Below are 17,005 nucleotides of genomic sequence, written 5' to 3'. Positions count from 1 at the left end.
ATTGCTAAGCTTCTCTTCCACCAAAAAAAAAAATCAAATTAGTGATTTAAATCAGATGGCTATAATGTATAAACTCATATAAATTCAGTCATACTTAAAGTATAGCAATAATGATATAATAATCAGCAAAAATTATCAGGGACACAGAAAATGAAATAGTAAGCCTTTCCCCTTGAAGAGAATGCCTTATAAGTTAACAGCTAGGCATGGAGTAGTTAATATTTCCATGTCTGTATTACATTGTATTCAGGGGGATTTAAAGGATATATTTCATTAAAGATCATAGAATTTGTTGCAAGTCTTCTACCTAAAAGAAAAATCAGTTATTGAAAAGGGGGACACAGTACCTGTATAAGATTTAATTCTTAAAAAAAAGAGATTTAATTCTAAATTATACATTTTAGAAATAAAAACAGAGTATAAAAGCTGTATATTTTTGCTTGTGGCTTTTTTAGCATGCTTCTTTTTTTTTTAAAAAAAAAAGGTCACAGCCTATTCTAGGTGACACTTTTTAAATCTGCATATATTTCAAACCAAAAATACACTAAGAGTGTATTTCCCCAATCTTGTACATAAATTTCATCTTGACATCAAAAGTGAACTAGGAAAGATTTCCTCAACATATGGAGAACTGGAAAAATGTTTCATATTTTAAAAATAACACTATCTTAAAGAATGAAAGGAAAGGAAGACAACTGCTGAAACTAACACAGCATCTCTGGTCTCTGCTGCTGCCAAGATCCTGAACAAGGCCCTTACTGGATCAATTTCTTAATATTGCTGGCAAATCACAGTTAGGTTATAAGTAAGACAAGGGAACATTAGGACACTGCATTATATTTATTATTTTTATAAAAGCATCTGACCTTAGTTAGACTTAGCAGATAAATGAGCAATAGACTGATCAAAGATGCTAAAATCCAAAACCCATTCCAAGAGGGAGAGACCAATTCTGTCTGAACAGAAAGTAAAGTGTAATGACATAGTATTTAAAACCAGTGAAATAAAGTATGGGTAAGAAAGCATTCCAGTCTTATTTGTTTAATAAGAACCAGAATTAAGTGCTCAAACAGTATGAAAGTCCCTGTCATATCATACTATAACTTCTAAATTAATTAAAGTAATACCAAATATCTTAATACAAAATAAATAAGCAGAAATGACACCATAACTAAGTTCTGTGCCCACAGCGCCTAGCATAATGATTAACATACAGTAGGTACTTATTAATGTTTGTTGAACTTAGCTATTTATCATAGGAATGAATTCCAAGATGTCAAATGTGTGGGACTTCACTCATTCAATCATTTATTCCTTCAATAGATATGAAACAAATATATTCTGGGTATTGTTCTACCCATTGAAGACAGGGCAACTGAACAACACAGACCAAAGTCCTGCCCTCATGGAGCTTTCATTCCAGTTAGTCAGACGGTGGTCAGTATTAATGGAAAAAATAAAAAAGAGAAGTGGATACTGCAGTTTATGAGAATCATATAATGAATGTAAAATACAAGATTAAGGATTATACAGTGGCTATTTTGAGATATAGAACTGAATTCAATGATTAAAAAACCAAATCCTCGATATGCATTTACTTAATGTTAAGACAGTGCAAGCATAAAGTGGTTTAAAAAAAAGATATGATTCTTTTGCTCATGGAGTTCACATGCTAGTGGACAAGACATAACAAATTTGTAAATATCCAATTTAAGAAATAATTACGAATTCTGATAAGTGATCTGATTTTCTTAAGGGAAAACTGGGGTATCTACTATAGTAAATGGGATAATGAAGGAAAATCAATGCTACTGGAAGATCATAGGTTGGGTAATGTGATGGTGTAGGCGATGGAGGATCAGAGGCCCACAGCTGATTTCTGTTTTTGAGTTTGCTCAGCCTCCTCTGAGAAGGACAGCAAAAACAGGAGGGATCAATCAGGAGACAACTGCAGTACAAGAGTGAAATGAGGATGGCCTGGATGACAGGAACAGCAGGAACAAGAAAAAATGTTTGGAGTATTTTTGAGATATAAAATTAATAGTAAAAAACTAACAGCTATATGCTTCCAACAAGAGGGTAAAGCAGAAGAAATATTTCTTTATATGCAGTCAGAAAGAGATTCACAGAAGACATAACATTTTCCTATTATACTTCAGGATTTTAAGGGATTTGAGGCAGTGAACTAGGAAAAGACTTAAAGAAAGGTAAGTATGAAACCAGAAAAGATATTCTAGTACTTCAGAAAATATTTCTGGCAGATATTTCATTCCATTTTGTTGAAACAAACTCATTATATGTAACAGTTGTTTTTCTAAATCACTTCGTAAGTTTCATGAAAGATTATATTTTTTCTAAATTCTATGATCTGCCTAATCACATTAAAGGAGCCAAGTAAAGATGTAGGTAGGCAAAAGCTAAAAACAATATTTCTTTGTTGTAAGAATGATACCAGAATTAATACCATGTACATATCTTTCATGTATTAAAATGTATTTTCTACCATATTTTTACATCTGATCAAATTAGAATTTCCCCCTTAATGCAAATTTAATGGTACAATATTTCACATACTAATTAGTTTCTGCTATGAAGATAAGGTATGCACAAGCTAAAAAGTAAACACAGATGTCAATAATTTTTAATTACAGTTAAAAGCAATATGTCAAAACAAAAAGTTATAAATAACAGTGATAAAGCTTAGTGGCTAAAACAATATGATGCTTTTTTTAAAAATCCATTTGTTGATCATGATTACAAATGAAGAGTGCTTCGGTATATAATGTAAGTATAATGTTTTCATGAAAAAGCTTTTGAAATATAGTTTCATGGATATTCATCCATGGTAAAATACTAAACAATGAATTTTAAAATCTAATTTCTTTCATAGAAAGAAGTTTACAGAGAATGGAATTTTATTTCTTGCAAACATGAGGCAGAATAGTCTTCCTCATATTTATTTTCTCAATTGTCTCTAATTTAGCACTGTCCTCTACTACACAGAGTTTAAAATTCTCCTTTCATTTGCCGCACTTATTGTGTTGTGGTAGTTAGGGGTTGTTTTTGGAGGAGGCACAAGGAGTAAATGACGACAGAGAAACAGAAGAAAAGAACATCTCTATTACTGAGGACAAAGGGTGTCATCTCCTTTAATCCTTGTAGTAACTGAGCAGGTTTGGTTTGACTATTCCCATTTTATATGAGGCAATCAAGGTTCACAAAAGTTAAACTGCTCAAGTTGCAGGTGAAAAGGTCAATATTGATCCCATCTAAGTCCAACATCAATGGTCATTTCCACTTCACCACACTGTCTCCCATCTTCAAAAAGCCTGGTACCAACTTAACTAGGTACTTTAACTCTGTTCACATTATTTTCTCCATTTTGACAAGACTATAATGACTGACTTTTATCAGAAGCTGGTTGAACTCAAGATACATCATATCTAAAGCATCTTTTTTTTTTTTTTTTTTTTTATCCAGAGCTATAAATGACACTCAGAGGAGGAGATGTAGCAGGTGTGGAAGCAGAGAGAAGAGGGGAGAAGTTTTTACCTTGGCACCTTTATTCTTAATTAAACCACAATGACTACAAGTGATCATTATTTACTTGTTCTGTTTTGACAAGCCGTATGTCAGCAATCTATACATTTTTCTTCTGTAGCAAAGATGTCATACTTATTAAGCTCTAAATTTTGGGGTTGTAACTTCCCCCTCTTTGGAAAACTTGAGCAATGGCCCAGATGCAGACTTCTAATACTTCCACTCTCCAGCTCTCACACTTTCTCCTCACCGTTCCTTCATTTCTATTGCTATTACCTTTTTTGAGGATCTTTTTCATCTTGATGGAAAAAATGAAAGCACAGTTGTTCCCTGTTGTCTATGAATATTATATCACCTTTATCAAATATTGTTATTTGATACTTATTTTTTTTTTTTTTTTTGTGGTATGCAGGCCTCTCACTGCTGTGGCCTCTCCCGTTGCGGAGCACAGGCTCCGGACGCGCAGGCTCAGCGGCCATGGCTCACAGGCCCCAGCCGCTCCGCGGCCTGTGGGATCTTCCCGGACCGGGGCACGAACCCGTGTCCCCTGCATCGGCAGGCGGACTCTCAACCGCTGTGCCACCAGGGAAGCCCTAATACTTTATTCTTGATGCTCTTGTTCCAAATATCAGGCTGGCCAAAAAGTCTGCTTGGGTTTTTCATATGATGTTACCGAAAAACCCAAACAAACTTTTTGGCCAAACCAATGTTACTTGGATGGAGGGCTACATGAACTTCTTTGACTTCAGTCATGACATAATCTTCAGCACCTAGTCCTTCTTAAATTGTAGAACATGCTGCTTGTCTATATTGCCCTTCACTACATTCCCTTCTTTCCTTCTGCCTCTTCCAATTCCCAGTATTGGAATACATCAATCTCTACTTTCTCACTTTTACTGATATATTCCACATCTCAAGGGGAATAAAATCACAAACATACTGACTAGCACCATTATAATGCCCTCTCTAATCTCAGCTGAATCTTCTTAGGATTCTTTAACTCATCCCTACCAAGGTCATTCTTCCATTCCTCAGTATGAATGTTTCAAAACTTTCCCAGGCCTCCTACCAGGCCTAGTATGTATGATAAAATGTACACACAACCCCACAAGGTTACCTTACCTAGTTAAACTACTGAGCTGAGATTGGCACCGAGGTCTATCTGACTTTCATTAAGTCCAGGAGATTTTCATAAAGTTGTCTTTCTTTATCTCAACCTCACTCCCACAGTTTCATCCTACTTCCTACTCAGAATAGAGGTCATTAACCTCTTACCTTCATAGATACACTCATTCCCTTGGTTACTTCATTCAGACTATGACCCTAAATACAGTCTATATGGTGATCATGGACTTCCACATTTGTGTCTCAAATGCAGGCTTCTTCCCTAAACTCCAGAAATGCTTATTTGACGTGGATGTCTAATAGATGCCTTTAACTTGGGTGTCTAACAGAAATATCAAATTTGACATGTCCAAAACCTAATTTCTAATCTCCCATGAAAAGGCCTGTTTCTCCACAGAAAAAAAATCATCCCCATTGCTGCAAATGGCAACAGCATCCTTCCAGTTGCTCAGGCCAAAAACCTGGCAATGATCCTCAACTCCTTACTTTCTCTCATACCCTACATTCAATCTGTCAGGCAATCCTGATGGCTCTTCATCAAAATATACCCCGGATTGATTACGTCTTACCACCTCCACTGCTAATACCCTAATGTAAGCTGCTATATCAATTATCTGGATTATTTGCCATTAACTCCTAACAAACTCCCTGCTTCCAACCCACAGTCTATTCTCAACACTGCAGCCAAAGTGATGATATTAAAATGAAAATTATATCATGTTACTATACTGCTTAAAAACTTCCAATGGCTTCTCACTACACTGAGTAAAAACCAATATCCTTACAACATCTACCACTACCCTAAACAACCCTTCACTACTTTTACTCTACACAAGCCATGCTAGACTAGATTCCTAGCTATTTTAAAAATATGCTCCTTCCTCAGTGCTTTTTTGATTGTGATTTCCTCTGTCTGGAATATTCTTCCTCCCAAATACCTGAAGTCTTCCTCCCAAATACCTTGCTTCCTCATTTCCTTCCAATGTTCACTGAAATTTCACTTTCTCAGTGAGGTCTTCTGTGATCATTCTATTTAAAACTACAAAACCCACAAAAATCACAAACACTACTATTCCTTGTTTCCCTACCCTACTTAATTTTTCTCCATGGTATGTATTAATTTCTTACATACTACGAGTTACTCATTTGTCATGTGTCCGTTTCCTGACTAAAATGTAATTTCCAAAGGGGAGGAATTTTGGTCAGTCTTATTCATTCACATATTCCCATTGCCTAGGGCAGTAACTAGTAAATAATTAGGTGTTCAATTTATATTTGTTGAAAGAAAGAATGAATGAATCAGTAAATAGTGAATGATAACCCTAGGAATGATGCTAAAGAATGATAGAATCTTCACGACTGCAAGAAGCAAATCCAGAACACAAATCAATGAAATCATACCTCCGATAGCACAATGACAGATGATGAAGATGCAGCAGATCAAAGCAAATACATTCATTATCTGCTTTCTACAGTAAACCACAATCATTTGCACAATAGATAATACAGAGGTTCATGAGAATCTGAAAGAATGGATCAAAGAAGCTGGCAGATGATAAGACTTTCTGGTTAGGGGCCAGCACTTAATAACTTAAAAGCCAAGGAAAGAGAAGTGTCAGCAGTCAAGTCAAAGCACTGGTTTGATATTTTAATAGGTGTATGTGTAGGAAAGAATGAATTCAGAAGGCCTGGATTGCTCAAACCCTGTACACTCACAAGGAAAGTCAATCCTCAGGACTGTCCCTTGGCCAGCTCCTGGGAAATAAGCTCTGATCCCTTGGAATATTCTACCTGGTAAGAGCATTTTTGCATGCTAGAGATCTTGGGCCACATGACACCAGTCTGACTAGACAGTTCATGCAAACAACAGGAAGAACGATGAATGCTGTGTGCCTGATTTTGCTCAGGGTGGCTAGGGAAACCACACAGGTGCTGCTTGCCTACATGACTCACTTAAAATAAAAATCCGGGAAACCAAGGCTTGGGTGAGTTTCCTGGGTTGACAACGCTTTGCACATGTTGTCACACATTGTTACTGGGGGAATTAAGTGCATCCATGTGACTTTGCTGGGAGAGGACACCTGAAAGGTTTCTCCTGGACTTTGTCCCATATGACTTTCCTTTTGTTGATTTTAATCTGTATGTTATCTGCAATAAGCCATAACCACTAGTATATCAGCTTTCCTGGATCCGTGATTCCTAATGAAATATTAAGCCTGAGAGTGGTCTTAGGGATCACTGACATTTAGCACCAGAAATAGAACTTGTTAGGAGTGACGTCAACAAGATGGAGGGCTAGGAGGTCCCAATATCAGGTTGTCCTACGAAAACAACAAGCAACTACAAACTGATGAAAACAGCTTTTGAAAAGCTCTGGACTACAATGAAATCAGAAGAAAGCAATGAAGCAGCATAAACCCTGTAGAGTTTTTAAAAACGAGGATGGCTGCCAGAAAAGCATAGGAAGCATTTTACCTGTGACATCCCACCCCCTAGACCAGAGCAGTTAGGCACCAGAAAAGATGGCCTCAGAGGGATTTCCCCCTATGGGGAAAATAAGAGCAAGAGAACTCCAACAAGCTTCACTGCCATGGCTGTTTGCAGCTTTCACTACTGAGGATTCCCACACTCTTCACCAACACTGACTGAACTCAGCTAACAGAGCTACCGAAAGTCCACACCACTGCAGCTCCTCTCTGGGGCAGGAGCTGTTGCTGCGGATGACACCTGGCCTCAGGGACCCTAGTTGCTGCTGTGTCTGGCTCCCTGGATCTCAGGATGCCACAAAATCTAGCCATCCACAAAGCCAAGCTGCTGCTGCTCTGAGCCCTACCACTGAGTCCTAACCAGGGCTTTGACCTGCCATACAAGGGCTACTACTCTGTCTCCTGCCTTCCATGTCCCACCTTAGGGCTCTACCATGCCACAACCAGGGCCATGGCTGCTCTGCTTGTGTTCCACTCCCAGGATCCAGTTGCAGCTTTGACCTGCCGTAAATGGGGCTGTGCCACTGCTCTGTACTCTGCCACTGGGTCCCAAGTTGTAGCTTTGACAGTCATAACTTGGGCTGCAATACCACTGCTCTGCACCCTACCCCTGGGTCCTAAGACAGGACTTTGACCTGTCATAAGGAGCCACCCTGCTGCTGCTCTGCACCCTGCCCCTAGGGTCCCGACACACATCTTTAATGGGCCATTACCAAGCAATGTTGCCACTGTTCTGCAACCACCCCTGGGTCCTAAATTGTGGCTTTGATCTGTCATCATCAGGCTGCGCTGCTGCAACTCTGTTCCCTGTCCCTGGGTTTCTGTCACCATTTGACCTGCCGTTACAGGGCCACATGCTGCTGCTCAGCACACCGTCCTTGGGGTTCCAAGTCAGAGCTGTGACCCACCATAACTGGGGCAGGTGGTGCTACATCTGCTCTATACCCTGCCACCCGGGTTGAAAGTCAGGGCTTTGACCTGTCCATCAGTAGATTGTGCTGTTGGAGCTCTGCAACCGCCCCCAGAGTTCTAAGTTGCTGCTATGACCCAATATCACTGGGGCCAATCTGTTACTGTTTAACTGCCCCATGGGTCCTAGGCCACGGTTATGACTTACCATTGCTGAGGCCAAGATGCTGCTGCTATAAAACTGAACCCTGAGGCCAGAGTCAGGTATTTGACCAACCATCTATAAGAAGTACACTACTGTACTCTGGCTCTGGGTCCCAAGCCACTGCTGAACCCTGTCATCCCAGGAATCCTGCTGCTACTGCATTCCCCTTTACCCCAGGGCCTGAGTCACTGTGGTGATTCCCAGGAACCCAGACCCCAGTTCCATGGGAAGTCTTCACGTGCCTGCACCTCAGAAACCAGTGCCACTGCCACTGTAAGTGTACCTGTGACCCCACGACTCAGGTGTTGTGTTAGCTCTGTGCGCACCAGGTGCCAGAATACCAGCTCCACTGATGCCCCAAGTGTCAGCACACCAGCCCTGCCATCAAGAGGGATTCCCTTGGCTAGAATTTTGACAGGCAGAAAAGAATAGTAGGATCCCTGCAGCTTTTGCCACCACTGCCATCCACATCTTCTAAAAGAAGATGTCACAATCTATGCTGATGTTGATCTCAGCTGACAGAGCTGCATGGAAAGGACTTTAGTGTGCCCTCCCTGGAACCAGAGACACTGCACCCTACCCAGCTGGCATATTCACAGTCATCTTTAGGTGATAATCTTTCCCCAGTGAAGCTAGTCTTAAAAAGCTGAAAAAGGCAACTGCTCCCTTGAATGCATGATTATCAACTCAAAGACATTAGAAACATGAAGAAGCAAGAAAACATGACATCACCAAAGGTACACAAGAATTTTCCAATAACTGACACCAAAGAAATGGATTTGAGTTACATGAAAAAGAATTCAAAGTGTTTAAGGAAGCTTAGCAAGATTCAAGTGAACACAGAGAGACAGCTAAATGAACTCAGAAGAACAATACATGAACAAAACAAGAAGTTTGACAAACTAGTAGAAATGATAAAAAAAAAAAAGAACCAATCAGAAATTCCAGAGCTGGAGAATACAAAGATTGAAATGAAAAGTGAAATAGAGAAATTCAACAGGAGGCTCAATAAGGCAAAAAAAACAATGTGTGAACTTGAACACAGATCCCTTGACATTTTCCAGTCAAAGAAAAAGATGTAAGAATGAAAGAGTAAAGAAAGCCTCTGTGACTTATGGGATACCACAAAATGAGACAATATTCAAATTATAGAAATCCAGAAAAGGAAGGGACAAAGGAACACAAAATATATTTAAAGAAATAAGGGCTTAAAACTTCTCTAAGCTGGAGAGAGATATGGACACCCAGGTACACAAAGCCCAAAGCTCTCCAAACAGATTCAACCAAAAGAGATCTTTAACAAGATACACTGCAAACAAGCTCTCAAAAAATATAAGACAAAGAGAGAATTTTGAAAGCCGCAAGAGAAAATGTATTCATCACATACAAAGAAACTCCAATAAAGCTATCAGCATATTTTTCAACAGAAATCTTGCAGGCCAGGAGACAGTGAGATGATATATTCAAAGTGCTCAAAGAAAAAAAGAACTATCAACTTAGAACACTTTACCCAGCAACCCTGTCCTTTGAAAATGAAGGAAAGATAAAGGCTTCCCCAGAAAAACAAATGTTGAGGAAATTTATCAGTAGACAGCTTTACATAAAATGTTAAAGGGAGTTCTTCAAGCTGAAATGAAAAGATATTAATCAGTAACATAAAAACATATATAAAATTCACTGGTAAAGATAATTATACAAATCTGAAACACTCTAAAACTGCAGTGGCAGTGTGTAAGTCACTTTGATCTCTAGCATACAGGTTAAAAGACAAAGCATCAAAAATAATTATAGCTACAATATTTTGTTAATGGACACAGAATATAAAAAATATAAATTGGGACATCAATAACATAAAATGTTGGGGGGGGAAGTAAATGTGTAGGACTTTTAAAATCAATTGAAGTTAAAATGTTATCAACTTAAAATAGACTGCTATAACTGTAAAATGTATTATGAACAACAGGGTAATCACAAAGCAAAGAACTCTGATACACAAATGATAAAAAGAATCAAATATACCACTATATAAAATGAACAATTCACAAAAAAAGCAAGCAAGAGAGGAAGAAAAGAAAAAAGAAACTATAAAATAATTAGAAAGCAATTAACCAGATGGTGATAGTAAATCTTTCATCATCAGTAATTCCTTAAAATATAAATGGTTTAACATCTCCAATTAAAAAACACAGAGTTGCTGAGTAGATAAAAAAACAAAACCCAACTACATGCTACCTAAAACAGACTCACTTAAGCTTTAAGGAAACTCATATGATGAAAGGGAAGGGATGGAAGAGGATATTCCATGTAAATGGAAACCAAAAGAGACAAGGAGTAGCTATACTTCTATCAGACAAATAGACTTTAAGTCGAAAGTTGTAAGAATTGAACTTTAAGTTCAATTTCGACTTTAAGTCAAAAGTTGTAAAAGAAAAGGAAGGTCATTATATAACGATAAAGGGATCGATTCATCAAGAGGACATAACAATTGTAAATATATACACACCCAATATGAGAGCATCAAAATATATTAAACAATTGTCACCAAATACAAAGGCTGAAATAGACAGCAATGCAATAATAGTAAAGGACTTCAGTACCCCACTTTCAACAATGGAAAGATCATCCATATAGAAAATCAACAAGACAATAACGGATTGAACTAAACTTTAGAGCAATTGGACCTAACAGATATATACAAAAGATTCCATCCAACGGCTTCACAATACATATTCTTCTCAAGTACACACACAACATTCTCTGGGATGGAGTATATGTTAGATCACAAAACAAGTCATAACAAATTTCAGAAGATTAAAATTATACCAACTATAGTTTCCAACCACTGTAGTATGAAACTAAAAATAACAGGAGTGAAGCTGGAAAGCTCACAATTATATAGAAAATAAGCAAAACACTTCTGAAGAACCAATGAGTCAAAAAAGAAATCAAAAGGGAAATCAAAAAATTCTTGAGACAAAAGAAATGGAAACACAGTGCACCAAAATTTATGGAATGCAGAAAAAGAAATTCTAATAGGAAAGTTGGTAGTGATAAATGCCTACATTAAGAAAAAAGAAAAATCTAAAATAAAGAACCTAATTTTACACCTTAAGGATCTAGAAAAAGAACACAGTAAGCCCACAGTTGACAGAAGGAAGGAAATAATATAGATTAGAGCAGAAATGAACGAAACAAAGATTAGAAAGACACTTTTTAAAAAAATCAACAAAACTAAGAGTTGGCTTTTTGAAAAGATAAAATTTACAAACCTTTAGCAAAACAAATTAAGAAAAGAGGAGAGGGCTCTCCTGGTGGCGCAGTGGTTAAGAATCCGCCTGACAATGCAGGGAACACAGGTTCAAGCCCTGGTCCAGGAAGTTCCCACATGCTGCGGAGCAACTAAGCCCATGCACGACAACTACTGAGCCCGCGTGTTACAACTACTGATGCCTGCATGCCTAGAGCCCGTGCTCTGCAACAAAAGAAACCAACGCAATGAGAAGCCCGCACACCGCAACGAAGAGTAGCTCCCGCTTGCTGCAACTAGAGAAAGCCCACATGAAGCAACTAAGACCCAATGCAGCCAAAAATAAATAAACAAAATAAATTAATTTAAAAAAAAGAAATGAGGAGAGATGACTCAAATGAAATCATAAACAAAAGGGGAGAACATTCAAAACTGATACCACAGAAATATAAAGGATCATAAGGGTCAGTGAACAATTATACGATAACAAATTAGATAACTCAGAAAAAATGGATAAATTCCTAGAAACATACAACTTACCAAGACTGAATCATGAAGTAATAGGAAGTCTGAACAGATGAATAATGAACATGGCGTTTGCATCAGTAATCACAAATCTCCCAAAAAATAAAAGCCCAGGATCAGATGGCCTCACTGGTAAATTCTATCAACATTTAAAGAAAAATTAGTACCAGTCCTTCTTCTGAAACTCTTCAAGAATATAGAAGATGACAAAACACTCTAAACTCATTTTATTAGGCCAGTGTTACCAGCATACCAAAAAGCACACAACACCACCACAGAAAAAGAAAATTACAGACCAATATCTTTGATGAATATAGATGCAAAACTCCTAAATAAGATATCAGAAAACTGAATTCAACAATACATTAAAAGGATCATACACCACAATCAAGTGGGATTTATTCCAGAGATGCCAGGATGGTTCAACATCTGCAAATCATTCAACGTCATACACCCCATTAACAAGAGGAAGGATAAAAATCATATGATCATTTCAAAAGATAAAAAAAAGCATCTGACAAAATTCAACATCCATTTCTGATAAAATCTCTCAACAAAGTGGCTATAGGTGGAACATATCTCAGCATAATAAAGGCCATATATGACAAATTCACAGCTAACATCACACTCAGTGGAAAAAAGCTGAAAGCTTTTCCTCTAAGAACAGGAGCAACATAGGAGGCCCAACCTACCACTTTTATTTAGCATTGTATTGGATGTCCTAGCCAGAGCAATTAGACAATAAAAAAATAAAATAAAATAAAAGGAATCTAAATCAGAAAGGAAGAAGTAAAACCATCTCTATTTGCATAAGCATAATCTTATATACAGAATACCCTAAAGAGTAGTAGAACTGATAAACAAATGCAGTAAAGTTGCAGGATACAAAATCAATATACAAAAATTAATTGGTTTCTATACACCAATAACAAAGTCTCAAAAAGAGAAAAGTTTTTAATAAAAAAATACCATTTATAACAGCATTAGAGAAATTAAAATACTAAAGAACAAAGTTAAACAAGGAGGTAGGAAACCTGTACACCTAAAACTACAAGGCTTTGATAATTCAGTGCAATCCCTATCAAAATTCCAATGACATTTTTTACAGAAATAGAACAAAAAAACCTAAAATGTGTATGTAACAACAAAGACCCCAAATAGCCAAAGCAATCTTGAGAAAGAACAAAGCTAGAGACATCATGCTCCCTGATTTCAAACTATATTGCAATACTATACTTGTCAAAATGACATTGTATTGGCATAAAGACAAACACAAATATCAATGGAACAGAACAGAGTGCCCAAAAATAAACCCATGCATATACGGTCAATTAACTTACAACTAAGGAACCAAGAACACATGATGGGGAAAGGACACTCTCTTCAATAAATGGTGCTAGGAAAACTAAGAAGCCACAAGCAAAAGAATGAAACTGGACCACCTTCTTACACCATACACAAAAATCAACCCCAAATGGATTAAAAACTTGAATGTAAGACCTAAAACGTGAAATTACTAGAAAAAATATAGGTGGTAAGCTTCTTGACACCAGTTGTGTCAATTAATTTTTTAAATTTGATATCATAAAGAAAAATCAATAAATGGCTTATGCATAGCAAAGGAAACCATCAACAAAATGAAAATAAAACCTACTAAATGAGAGAAAATATTTGCAAGTCATATATCTGGTAAGGGTTTAATATCCAAAATATTAAGAACGCATATAACTTAATAGCAAAAAAACGAAACAATCTGATTGAAAAATGGTCAGAGGATCTGAATAAACAATTTTCCACAGAAAACATACAGATGGCCAACAGGTACATGAAAAGGTGCTGAACATCACTAACCATCACAGAAATGCAAATCCAAACCACATAGAGCTATCACCTCACACCTGTTAGAATGGCAAGAAATAAATGTTGGCGAGGGTGTGGAGAAAAGAAACCCCCGTACACAGCAGGTGAGAATGTAAACTGATGTAGCCACTATATAAAACAGTATGGAAGTTTGTCAAAAAAATTAAAACTACAATCTGATCCAGCAACTAAACTTCTGGGTATTTGTCCAAAGGAAACAAAATCACTATTGTGAAAAGAAAGCTGCACTTCCCTGTACGTTGCAGCATTATATACAATAGCCAAGACATGGAAACAATTTATAAATCCATGTATCCATCAATGGATGAATGGAAGAAGAAAATGTGATACACACAGTGGAATATTATTCAGCAACAAAAAGAAGTAAATCTTGCCACTTGCAATAATATGGAAGGGACTTGAGGGCATTTTGCTAAGTGAAATAAGTCAGTGAAAGACAAATACTGTTTGATTCCACTTATATGTGGAGGGAGGAAGGAAGGGAGAAAGAAACAGAGAAAGAGAGAGAGAGAGAGAAAGGGAGGGAGGGAGGAAGACAGAGAAAGAAGAAAGAAAGAAAGAAAGAAAGAAAGAAAGAAAGAAACAAAGAAATATAATAAAGAAAGAAAGAAAGAAAAATAAAGAAAGAAAGAAAAAGAAAGAAAGAAAGAAAGAAAGAAAGAAAGAAAGAAAGAAAGAAAGAAAGAAAGAAAAAGAAAGAAAGAAAGGAAGGAAGGAAGGGAAAGAAAGGAGAGAAAGAAAGGCGTGAACTCACAGAGAACAGCGAGAAGCAGTAGGTGCGTAAAATGGGTGATGGAGGTCAAAAGGTACAAAATTCTGAATGAAAACAGAAATCAACCACAGAAAGAAAAATGTGAAAAGAACAAACATGGGGAGACTAAACAACATGCTACTTAAAAATCAATGAGTCAACGATGAAATCAAAAAAGGAATCAGAAAATACTTCGAGGCAAACGAAAGTGATAACACAATCTTACAAAATCTATGGTATACAGCAAAACAGTGTTAAGAGAAAAGTACATAGGGATACAGGCCTTCCTCAAGAAACAAGTAAAATCTCAAATAAACAACCTAACCTACCACCTAAAAGAATTAGAAAAAGAAGAACAAACAAAACCCAAAGTCAGCAGAAGACAAGAAATTATAAGATCAGAGATTGAATAAATAAAATAGATTAAAAAAAACCCAGAAAAGATCAATAAAACCAAGAGCTGTTTATTTTGAAAAGATAAAATCGAAAAACCTCTAGCCAAGCACACCAAGAAGAAAAGAGAGAGGACCCAAATAAAGAAAATAAGAAATGAAAGAGATGTAACAACAACCAATACCACAGAGATACAAAAAATCATAGAGAATACTATGAAGAGCTGTATGCCAAAACACTGGACAACCTAGAAGAAATGTACATCTCTAAAAATATACAGTCTGCCAAAACTAAGTCAAGAAGAAACAGATCATTTGAACACACCAATCACTAGATGTGAAAGAGAATGTGTAATTTTAAAATTCTGTCAAACAAAAATCCAGGACCAAACTGCTTCACTGGGGATTCTAACAAACAAACAAAGAAGAACTCATAACAATCCTTCTCAAACTATTCTGAAAAAATGAAAGAGGAGGGAACCCTTCCAAATTTATTTTATGAGGCCACCATCACCCAGATACCAAAACCAGACAAAGGCATTACAAAAAAAAGAAAATTATAAGCCAATATCTTTGATAAATTTAGATGCAAAACTCCTCAACAAAATATTAGCAAACTGAATCCAACATGACATAAAAAGGACCATGCACCATGATCAACTTGGATTCATTCCAGGGCCAGAAGGATGGTTCAACATACACAAATCAGTCAATGTGATATACCACATTAAAAAAAAGGAAAGGCAAAAACCAGATGATCATCTCAATAGATGCAGAAAAAGTATTTGACAACATTCATTTATGATAAAAATGTTCACCAAAGTAGGTATAGAGGGAGAGGGAACATATTTCAACATATTAAAGGCCGTTTACAGCAAAACAACAGCCAACACAAAATGAACAGTTAAAAACTGAAAGACTTCCCGCTAAATTCAGGAACAAGACAAGGATTCCCACTCTTACCATTTCTATTTAACATAGCATTGACAGTCTTAGCCACAGCAATCAGATAAGAAAAGAAATAAAAGGTATCCAAATTGGAAGGAAAGAGATAAAACTGTCATTAATTGCAGATGACATGATACTCAATATAGAGAACCCTAAAATTGCCACATAAAAACTATTAGAACTAATAAATGAATTCAGCAAGATAGCAGGATAAAAGACCACTGTACACAAATTGGTTTCTTTACACTAATAATGATATATCAACAAGAAGAAGTAAAAAAAAACAATCCCATTTGAAATGGTGTAAAAAAATAAAAAAAAATACCTAGGAAGAAACTTAACCAAGGAGATGAAGATCTATACATTGAAAACTATAAAACACTGATAAAGGAAACTGAAGATCATTCAACGATGAAATGGAATGCCCATGGATTGGAAGAATTAATATAATTAAAATGGCCATACTACCCATTAAATCTATAGATTTAATGCAATTCCTATCCAAATACCTATTACATTAGTCACAGAGCTAGAACAAATATTCCTAAAATTTATATGGAACAACAAAAGACCCTAAATTGCAAAAGCAATCTTGAGACAGAAGAACAGAGCTGGAAATAACATGCTCCCTGACACTAGACTACATTACAGAGCTACAGTAATTAAAACAGCATGGTACTGGAACAAAAACAAATATATAGCTCAATGGTACAAAATAGAGAGTCCATAAATAAACCCATGCACCTACAGTCAATCTTTGACAGAGGAGGCAAGTATATAAGATGGAGAAAAGACAGTTTCTTCAACAAGTAGTGATGGGAAAGCTGGATAGCTGTGTGTAAATCAGTGAAATTAGAACACTCCCTCACACCATATACAAGAATAAACTCAAAATGTTTTAAACACCTAAATATAAGACAAGACACCATAAAAATCCTAGAAGAGAACATAGGCAAAACATTCTAGGACATAAATTGAAGCAATATTTTCTTAGGT

At 36.6% G+C, this 17,005-nt stretch overlaps 1 protein-coding gene across 1 annotated transcript in view; it reads right to left on the bottom strand.

Annotated features, from left to right (window-relative positions):
- The window catches only part of AKT3 (AKT serine/threonine kinase 3), a 384,719-nt gene that overhangs the window by 137,100 nt on the left and 230,614 nt on the right, over positions 1-17,005 (bottom strand). The gene's annotated exons all lie outside the window — the stretch shown is intronic.

The sequence above is a fragment of the Tursiops truncatus genome, chromosome 1 (assembly GCF_011762595.2).
Source record: "Tursiops truncatus isolate mTurTru1 chromosome 1, mTurTru1.mat.Y, whole genome shotgun sequence".
In the NCBI taxonomy this organism is placed as follows: domain Eukaryota; kingdom Metazoa; phylum Chordata; class Mammalia; order Artiodactyla; family Delphinidae; genus Tursiops; species Tursiops truncatus.
The sequence above is the reverse complement of the archived record's forward strand: the minus strand, read 5'-3'. Positions and strand labels throughout refer to the sequence as shown.